General features: G+C 58.1%; 1 pseudogene; it reads right to left on the reverse strand.

Moving 5' to 3' along the window:
• Positions 1 to 1,582: 1,582 nt before the first annotated feature.
• LOC147913726 (uncharacterized) lies at positions 1,583 to 2,508 on the reverse strand (annotated as a pseudogene).
• Between the last annotated feature and the right edge of the window lie 7,451 nt (positions 2,509 to 9,959).

Genomic DNA, 9,959 nt, shown 5'->3' on the forward strand with positions numbered 1-9,959 from the left:
CCAGGCAGAGCTCCGACTCACTGTGTGACCTTTGGCAAGACATATGCCCTCTCTGGGCCTCAGAGACTCATGAGAGGACCGAAGCAGGTAGAGCTTGAGGGTGCCCTCTAGCAAACGGTCTTTATGATCCCAAGGTGTTGTGACTTTGGCCTCTTCCCTGCTCTCCCTGCTGCCCCATCTCTACACAGCAGCTGAGAGATCCCTTGAAATCTGTGAGTCAGGCATGTGGCTCCTCTGCTCTTCACGCGGTGGGGAGGGGGCTGCCTCACACAGGGCACGCCACCCCACCTTCTTCCCCCTCTGGCCCCTGCTGCCTCCTGATCCCTGCCCACCTGCCCCTCTGCCTCCTGGAGTGGTCTCCTGGCCTCCTGACCGCCCCATACCAGACAAGTCTCTTCTCCCTGGGGCATCTGCCCTTGTCCCTCCTCTGGCCTGGAGGGCGCGGCCCCACCCAGATCGTGGAATAGTTCTTTCTGGTCATCGAAGGATCAGCTCCAATGTCTTTTCTCAGAAAGGCCTTCTCTGACCCTTTTGCTAGAAGCCTGGCCCTCCACCCACCCAGGTTTCCAGATCGCATCTCTGGTTTATTCTCTTCATAACATGTCATGACTGAAATGCTCTTGGTCCTTTAGTGCTGACTTGCTGACTGTCTTTCTTCCTCTAGACTGTCCACTCCGGGAGGGCAGGGTCACGCTCTGTCCCCGGCGCCGGGCCCAGCACGCAGCAGACGCTCAGTGAGTCTTTTCTGAATGGATGACTGTGAGGCTTGGTGTTTCTTCCAACATGCCCAGGCCCCTGGCTCTTCAGCGTGGCCTTCTTCCCTGGGAGGTCGCCGCTTGCTCCCTCCCTCTGTGCCTCCCCCAGCACGGCTGGAGGGAAAGTCCCTGGAGACGCAGCTCTGGGCCCAGCAGCCCGAGGAGCCGGGCAGGGCAGGAGGGAAAGAGGGAGGGAGGGAAGACCCATGACCCGTTGTCCCCTCACAGCCCGTTCCCCAAAGCAGGAGAGCAGCCCTGGCCCTGGAAAACCCCTGGGTCTGGCTGCTGGGGCAGGCAGTTCCGGGGTGACCTCATTGTCTTGAAGGAGGGCAGCAGGGGCAGGAAGCAAGGAGGCATCAGATGGGCTAAATTTAGAGCGTTTGATTCAGCCCAGGCAGGGCAATATTCCTGGAGGCTCCATTGTTTTCGAGGGGCCAGAGGGCAGGCTGTCCGTTGAATGGCTGGGTCTGAGCCATGCCAAGCTGTCTGGGCATGCAGGGGTGGGGGGCGGTGGGTGGGGTAGCCCCCTTCCCACCTGGGGGGAAGCCAGGCCAAGGGTCATCAGGGCAGAGCCAGGTGGGGTGCAGGCTCTGGGGATGCTGCCCTTGGGATTAAGGCCAAAGGTGGGAAGGAGGATGCCTCACAGACGAGGAGGGGGGCCCTGGGTGGTCCTGCTTAGAACCGCTTGGCTGTGCCAGAACAGCCGTTAGTCCTCCTCCCTGCTCTGTCACTTTACAGGCCAGGGGTGAGGTTCAGACCCAGGGAACGAGTTGCTGAAGGCCACAGTGATGCCCTGTGTCCTGACTGCCAGCCTGGGTCCGCAGCAATCAGCTGCGCCCCAGGCCCGCTGCCCTCCCAGCAGGAGAGATGCTGTGGGCCAGCTCCCCGCCAGGCCAGGCAGCGGCAGGGGGACAGGAGAGGGTGGCTCAGCCTGCGCAGGCTCCAGAACCTGTTGCCATGGCAACCCGGGGTCCAGGCCTGCCCTGCTCTGAAGAGGAGCCTGAAGCCGAGGATTTCCCTGGGGGAGCAGGCAGGGGCTGGGGCTGCCTTCTGACCCTGGCCTGCCAGGGCTGGGGACTCGGCCCGCGGCCCCGCCTAGCCGCATGGGCTGATCACACGGGCTGGGCCAGTGATCCTGCGGGTGTCCTGTTTCTGTACCCACACCTCCTGGCCACACTGTGGCCAGGCAGCCAAAGGAGGCTGGAGATTGTCCCCGATTCAGGGCCACCCTGATGGGGGAAGGCTCGGTGGGCCCAGTGTCCAGGAACTTTGTGCTCCTGTCCAAGTCCCCCACCTCGCATCCTACAAATTCCACTGAGGCCCCGGGAACTCCTGGGCCACCTGCTTTGCAAATGGGGGGAGGGGACCAGAAGTTCCAAAGGACCTGCTCTTCCTACTGACCTGTGACAGGCAGAGGGAGAGGACCAGTGATGCTCAGAGCGTGGCCCCTGCTCTCTGCCTTCTGTCCAGCTCAGGGAGGGCCTTGGGGAGGAAATCCCTCCTCTCCCCAGCCCCATGGTCCAGGTGAGTAACCTGAGGGTCTGAGCTAGGAAGAGGCCTGTCTGAGGCCACACACGGGGCAGTAACTTTGCCTGTGCTCCTGGGCCCTGCCCACTGTGAGTCCCCAGGCACCAGCTCTCTCCCTGCAGCCCCACTGCCCTGCCCGGGGCGGTGGCCCATGCTGTTCGCTGCTCCTCTTGATTTCACATCATGACTCATGTTATCATGTTCTCAGGAGCTGAGTAACCACCTGAGTTATTTATACCCTGGCTTAGCAGGCTTCCTTCCCTCCTCCCAGAGCTCGGGCAGCAAGGACGGAATGGGGGTGGGGAGGACCTGGGAGAGGGGATATGGACTGGGAGAAGGCAGCTGAGCACCCCCCCGATCCCCTCCCTGGGGTACCACCCCCATAAAGCACACAAAAATAGCCGTGATGATCCCAGCAAACAGGATGGGCCTGGGTCCGTGGCATCGATATATAGGTATTATGATGGTTTGGGGAGGGGGGAATTCCTTTCCCGAGCGAGTCACCCGTCTGGAAAAATAAAGAAGGAAAAAGCTGAAATTTTTTCCTTCCATCAAAACAGGAAGGAGCTGGGGGAGGTGGGGGGTGGACGGGGAGATGACGGGTGGAGGCCGAGATGCATCCTCTACCCTGGGGTGGTCTTCAGGGAAGGGAAGCCCACTGGCCCACCTGGCCCAGGCTGGCCCTGGCTGCCCCAGGGGTGTTTTCACTCTCCCTTCCTCCCAGGCCTATGTGCATTCATGGACACACACGGATGCCCACGTGCACACAGACTTGTGTCCCCCCCAGTCCCCTCTCACACTCGTGTCACACAGACATGCCCACCCCCACCAGATTCCACATGAAAAAACATTTCACTCTGGGTGGGTGGGACTTGGGGGGGTCTGCCTTCCTGACTTGTTTTTCTCTCCTTTTGAGAAGTGTGCTGGGAGTCCTGTGACATAAGTTCAAACCTGGCTCCACCTCTACCCAGCAGGGCGATCTCGGGGAGGTCACCTGCCCTCTCTGGGCCTCGGTTTTCTCATCTGTAATAAGGGTATGGTTGTCCCATGCTGCTTCCTTCTGGGGCAAATCATGGGGACTGCCTCATCCCATGAGGAAATCGTACCACAGATCTGTTTACCGAGCACTCTCTGTGTGCTAAGCACCCACATTCAGTCACCAGATTAACCACATCACCAAATGTGGTAGGTAGTCCACAGCCCAGAGGGCAGGGACTCACCCAGCGTCAGACAGCTGGGACACAGTGGAGGCTGGTCGTGAACTCTGGGCTTCTCAGCACTGTTTGCATCCAAGGAAAGATGAAGGAGGTCCCGTCAGAGCCCCAAGGAGGAGGAGGAGGAAGAGGGGGAGGAAGAAGGATGCCCAGCCCTGGGCCTCCCGCCCCCCACCCCGGGACAATTGATGACAACTCCGTGGCTGCAGAGGGCTGTGGCCTGGAGACCGGGGGCACGTCTGTGCCCAGGGAGCATCATGCCCACTGTTGTGGTGGGTACTATTAAGACGATTAGTCACTCCCGCTGGGTGCCTTCTGTTTGCTTATTGACTTATATAAGCACCGCCAGAGGGTGTTTGTACAGTTGTCTCGGTCTTTCTGTCTGTCTTCCATCTGCCTGCCTCAGCCTGTAAGCCCCTCAAGGGCAAGGGGCTCCGAAGAGGTGAGCCGGTAAAGTAGGACAAGCCGGGTACCACGCGGGGCACGTCTGCACATCCTCCTCACAACCAGGTTGTGTCGGGTCCCCATTCTACAGATGAGGACACTGAGGTCGTAGACTGTGCTCTTCCAAGCCCAGCCCTGGATGGCCTGGGACAGTCCTTCTAGGAAGGGCAGCTCTGAAGCCCAGGGCACTGGTTCAAATCTTGGCTCGGTCACTTCCTGATCCTGTGAATTAGGGAAGTCATGTGACTGCTCCAAGACTCAGTTGTCCTGTCTGTAAAATGGGGATAGTGTACTCTGCTCTCCCTGGATTGCCAGGTGGTTCAGGGGATGGTGTATTAGTTCAAGCCACATGAAATCACGGTGTTTGACCATTTTGACCCATCCTTTGGATCAGTGCTTCTAAAACCACTGTGCACAGGAGCCACAGGGCTCTTCGTAAAATGCAGATTCTGACTTGGCAGGTCTGAGGTAGGCCTGGCACCGTGCATTCCTAACAAGCCCCTAGGGGAAGCAGCTGTTGCTGGCCGGTGGCCCACATTCTGAGGATCAACAGTGTAGACCTAGCCCACAATGAAAACGTAATAACTGTGCTGTGTGCTGAGCACCTGGGCTGTGCCAGGCACTGGGCTGGTGCCTGTACATCCATCCGGTCCTCACAGCAACCCTGCAAGGCAAATGTGGTCCTCCTCAGTCTAGAGATGAGGAAACTGGGGCGCAGAGAGGTCAATGTCCTGCCCAAGGACACACAGCCAGTAAGTGGCACGGCCAGGTCTGAAGCCAGGCCTGCGGAGCTTCGCCACCAGGGTCTTTATCCATTAATCCAAACCTCTCCACAGGCTCTCGGTCCATGCCCTCGAGCAGCTCGCAGCCCTGGCGGGGACCGGGACATGGAGACATCCTCAGGCACCTCCAGGCAGTGGTGGGAAAGGACCCCTTGCTACTTTTGGGAACTCACCCCCAGGAAAAGCTCTCCAGTGGGCAGGCAGGACAGGGGAGGAAGCGGGTGGGACCTGGGTCGGTGGGGAACACGCAGGGCATGCTGGGAGGGGATAGCACAAGTGAGGGGGGATCCGCTACTCCTTGTGAACCCCAGCCTCGCCCAGGCCCCCTTCTCTCCTACTACCTGCTTCCCTCCCTCTCCCACTGAACACACTTCCAGAGTCACCGCCCTGGGGTCCTTGCCCCCAGCAGAGGAGGGCCAGGGGTCCCTGAAGTTGGCAGAACTGAATGTCACCCCATTTCTGACCCTGACTCACTGTGTGACCTTGAGTAAGTCACATGACATCTCTGAACCTCAGACGTTCCCTCCGAGCACCCTTGGCTTGTCCCATAGGGACAGGGTCTTGAACATCCAGGCCATGTCAGACCTTCTATCAAAGGGGAACTTCTTAATGGCGGTGGGAGGAGAAGGGCACTCGGGGTGGTGGGATGAGCCAAGGGAGAGGGGAGGACGAGGCCGCTGCACCTGCCATCACCAGGGTTCCCTGTCCAGTGTCGGCCCAGCATGGTGGGGCATCGCTCACGGCAGCGAGAGGAAGCTCCTCAAACAGAGGTCAGGCCTAATGCCCACCAGAGGGCTGTCCTCAGATAGTGGTGGAGCTCGGTCAGAATCTGTGGGTGAGTGAGGGCGTGGCCCATGTGAACAGGGCAGTTGTGTGTTTTCATCTTTGCTGGGCCTGGCAGATGGGTGTCAAGGTCCAGAGAGTGATGCTGGCCCCAGGCTGCCCAGGTCCAAATCCCAGTCCTGTCCTCGCTTGTCCTTGACCTTGCAAAGCTGCCCCAGACCTTGGTTTCCCCGTCTGTGAAATGGGGGTGATCACAGCTCCTCTCTCATAGGAACGTTGTGAGGCTGAACTGAGTTAACAGACCTGAAGGGCTTGGAGCAAGCTGCTGACACAGTGCGACCCATGTAAACATTTGCTCTTAAAAATATTGACGAAAAATTTGTGACTTTTACACCGTGGCAGGCTTCCCATTCTTTTGAGGCCCTTCATGTTCTTCGCAGTTACAGATACCTTCCTCTGGAAAGCTGGGGAGGGCCTGTGTGGTACCCCCACCAAGAGGGACTGCCTGCCACCTGCCTGCCGGCCTCTCCCTCCTGCCCCCTGCCCTTCCAGAATTCCCAAATCCTCAGAGCAAGGCAACAAGGACACCTAATTTGGAAAGGGCTGGCTAATCTAGATCCAGTACACAGTTTCCTGCCTGGGGGGCAGCAAATGGCTATCGGCCCTGGGGTGGTGAGCGGGTCCTGGGGCCCACCCCCTCCAGCCCTGCACAGCCTCCTCCATCTAGCTCGGTTAATTTTCTGTGTGCAAAGTGACATGAAAAGTTGGGCAGCTCCAATCCAGGCCACACAGGGAGGCATCATGTAACAGGGAGACGGCAAAAGCGTGGGCATCATAGCCCTGCATTCAAATCCTGGCACTGCCACTTCCTCGCTGGGCAATGCTGGGCCTCAGTGCCCCCTCTCTCAAGGATGAACACGGTAAGACCATAGGCCCTCCAGGAAGGGGGCAAGGACTCAGCCAGCCTCCTTCCTTTGCTGGTAACCTGGTAATAATTGTTCTCCCTGTGGGCTGTGGGTGACAGTTCAGGTAAAGTGCTCGGGGCAGGCCGAACGCTCTGTAAGGGAGGTTGTCATGACAACCAGAGTCCTGGCGGCCCCGCAGGTGAGCAGCCAAGGGCGCAGCGAGGATGACCCGTCTCTGGGGAGAGCGGGCCAGCACCAGATCCCGGGTGGGGTCATCTCCCAGCCCACATGGCCCGGCTCCCCTGGCCCCGGGGGGCCTTGCTCGATTTCCAGCCAGCTTCCAGGACAGGTAGATCTGAGCTGCCCCGTCTAAACATCCTCTTCCTCATCTGGAGACTGGACGAGCTAAAAATGCATCGGCTCGGCCCAGGAAAACAAACACTGGGCTTCCCTTGCCTTTGTATATAGCACATAGGCCCAAGGCCGCAGAAGCAGTGCGGTGGGCTCCCCCGGCTGCCCCAGGCCCGGGGGTCTGTCTGTCTGTCTGCCTTCCTGGGGTCTCTCCTGCCTCCCTAGTACTCACGGCCACAGTGGCCAGAGCCTCACCAGGTGGGGGGGTCTCCAACAGCAGTGGGGGCCCTATATGAGGACTCCTCCCTCCCCCAGGTGACACGCCTGTGGACTTCCCGGCCTTGGGCTCCTCTCCAAGCCCTCTTGCTGGAGGGCACAGGTGGGAGTGTGCGTGCGCTCGGGCAGGCAGCTTGGAGTAATAGTAACGATCATCGTGATAACCAACACTGGGGATGTGCTCACTCCATGCTTTCAATTCTTCGGAGACATTAACTCGTTTGACTCCAGGTATAATTACTGTTGTCACCCAGATTTTACAGATGAGGAAACGGAGGCTCAGAAAGGGGAAGTAACTTGCCCAGGGTCACAAGCTGGTAGATGGGAGAATGGGGCTGTGGACCCAAGTGGGCTTTGATGAGGAGCCTCGCCTCTTGCCCTCTTGAAACCTCAGTTTCCTCATCCGTAAAATGAGCACATACAAGGTAACACCTCCCTCGCAGATGGGGAGGCGGGGACGGGACAGTGAGGGGTCTGGGGTGGCCGATCGCAGCTACACAGCGGCATGGGGGTAGAGTGTGGACTTTGCCATCATACAGCCCAGGGCTGGTGTCTCAGGCCATTTGTGGCATGACCTGGGACTGTCCCCAGTTTGGAGCCCCACTTCCTCCTCCATCAAGTCGGGAAAAGCAAACTTGCGTGCCATGGTGGTGCCAGGGCCCTGTCAGCAGAGCGGGGGTACCCAGGACACGTCACTCCCATCCTTCTGGACTTGAGGGCACCAGTCTGCCCCTGGGATTGAAGTCAACAGCTTTCTTGGCCCCAGGCCCCCACTCCCAGGGTGTAAGATGCTTTTAATGGATGAGAGCTTGGACGGCTCTAAGGCCAGAGTCTAAAAAGCCCCCAGCCTTGGGCAGGTACCCTGGCCCCCAGCACTTAGCTGAGGGCTGTGGCCACTTGGTTTTCCGCTTGGCTCAGACCCGTTGGGGGTGGGTGGTGGTGAGAGCCATGGATGTGCAGCCTCCCACCCCACATAGCCCACTCCCAGCCCTACTGGAAAGCCTGATTCTGCAGTGGTCCCAACACTAAAGATGGGCTGGGGCCTTCCCAGCTCTGTGAGGGGGTGCCCCTCAGGTGCCCCGTGCTTCCAAGTTTAGAGGCTCATGTCACAGGCCCCCTCTCCTCCTCTCATCACTCCTCAGGCGGGGTCTGGCATCTTTGCCCTAACAAGCCAAGACTCAGAGGGAGAAACAGGCAAGACATTTACTCATGTACTCATTCCTTCAGCCGACATTCATGGAGCAAGTACTGTATGGAGAGCTGCAGTGAGGCGCTCGCTCGTTCAGATCTCGGTCTAGTGCTAGACTGATAAACAGGCAATGACGGTACCATGGGGTACATGCTGTGGGAACCCAGAGCAAGCACCAAGCCTGGGGGGCTTCCTGGAGGAGGTGCCGGCTATGCCGAGCCTGACACGAGGAAGAGGAGGTGTTCTTTAGAGAACTGCTGGTGTGGAAAGACCCATACGTTGACATGGGGTCTGCAAGGAGAGGAGACAGGAAAAGGGTTCTCCTTAGCGTGGCATTCAGGCCAGGTGCCATGTGGCCCCTGCTGCCTCTGCTGTCCCTGTCCTGCTACTTCTAACCAGTGCACCAAGACATCTGGATTGTAATGATTTGTGTCCATCTCACTCGAGAGCCTGGAGGTCCCGGAGTGCCAGGGCTGGGTCTCCTTCCTCATTCCATTTCCCAGTGCTTCCCACAGGGCCCGCATACAGTAGGTGCTCATTGATACTGCTCCCAGTAGCCTTCCCCACTCTGCATCCCTCCCCTGAGGCTGAGCTGTGTGCTCCCACAGCACTTTGTGTGTAAGTGAGGGCTCACGTCAGTACAGCTCCTTTCCGATGGCAAAGCACTTTCACAAATAGTAATGTGTTTGATGCTCACAAAAGCCCTGTGTGAAAAGCGTCACTGTTGTCATCATCACACCTGCCAGGAGACAGCACAGCATGGTGGTTTAAGCGTGTGGGCTGAGCAGCTGGACTGCTTGGGTTCAAGACCTAGCTCTACCACTTCCTGGCTGTGTGACCTTGAACAAGTTGCTGAACCTCTCTGTGCTTCAATTTCCCCATTTGTCAGATAGGCGTAACATATCTCATAGGAGCACCGAGAGGCTACATGCAGAGTAAGAAGAACACTCCCTACCACACAGTCACCTCAATAATCATGGTGGCTGTTATCCCATTTATAGATAGGGACACAGAAGGCCACGGTCAAGACCACCCAGCTGTCCGATGGAGCAGGGTTTTATCTCTAAGTCTGTAGACTTCAGATCTTGTGTTTTGGGATTATCTTCCCATCCCCTCCCCCTCATCTCCCTGTCACCCTGTCTCCTAATTTATCTGTTTACGCATCTGTCTGTCCTTCTGGATGGGGCTCCCCCAGGTCAGGAGTCTGTATTAGCATTTTACTGTCTCCCCAGTGCCTGGAACGGCGCCTGGCCACCGGAACACGGGAAAGCTGTGTTGAAGGAAAGAGGCCCTCCAGGGGCCTGCCTTCCCGCTCTGCGCTTCCACACGGTTATCTCGTCTGAGCCTCCAGACCACTCACGGCAGGTAAAAATTCTTCTACGACTGTATCGAGGTACAAGAGACTGCACACATCAGTTTTAATATATGTGTATACCTGGGAACCGATCACCACCAGCAAGAACGACAAACATTTCCAGTACCCCTAAACTTTCCCCATGCCTCTTTGAAATCCCTCCCTCCTTCCAATCATAGATTTATCTCCAGATTACAGGGGAGGAAGTCGAGGTACAGAGAGGTTGACCTTCCCAGAGACACTCGGCCACGAATGGCCACTCCAGGATCTGGGCCGAGGTGAGCTGGCCCCGGCCTGCCTCTGTGCCATGCTGCCTGGCAGTGATGGGCAGAGTGGGCGCCTGTGGTTGTCTGTAGAGAGGCCCTCTTGGGAAGCCCCC

The sequence above is a fragment of the Ceratotherium simum genome, chromosome 25 (assembly GCF_057802395.1).
Source record: "Ceratotherium simum simum isolate JZ-2026a chromosome 25, ASM5780239v1, whole genome shotgun sequence".
Lineage (NCBI taxonomy): Eukaryota > Metazoa > Chordata > Mammalia > Perissodactyla > Rhinocerotidae > Ceratotherium > Ceratotherium simum.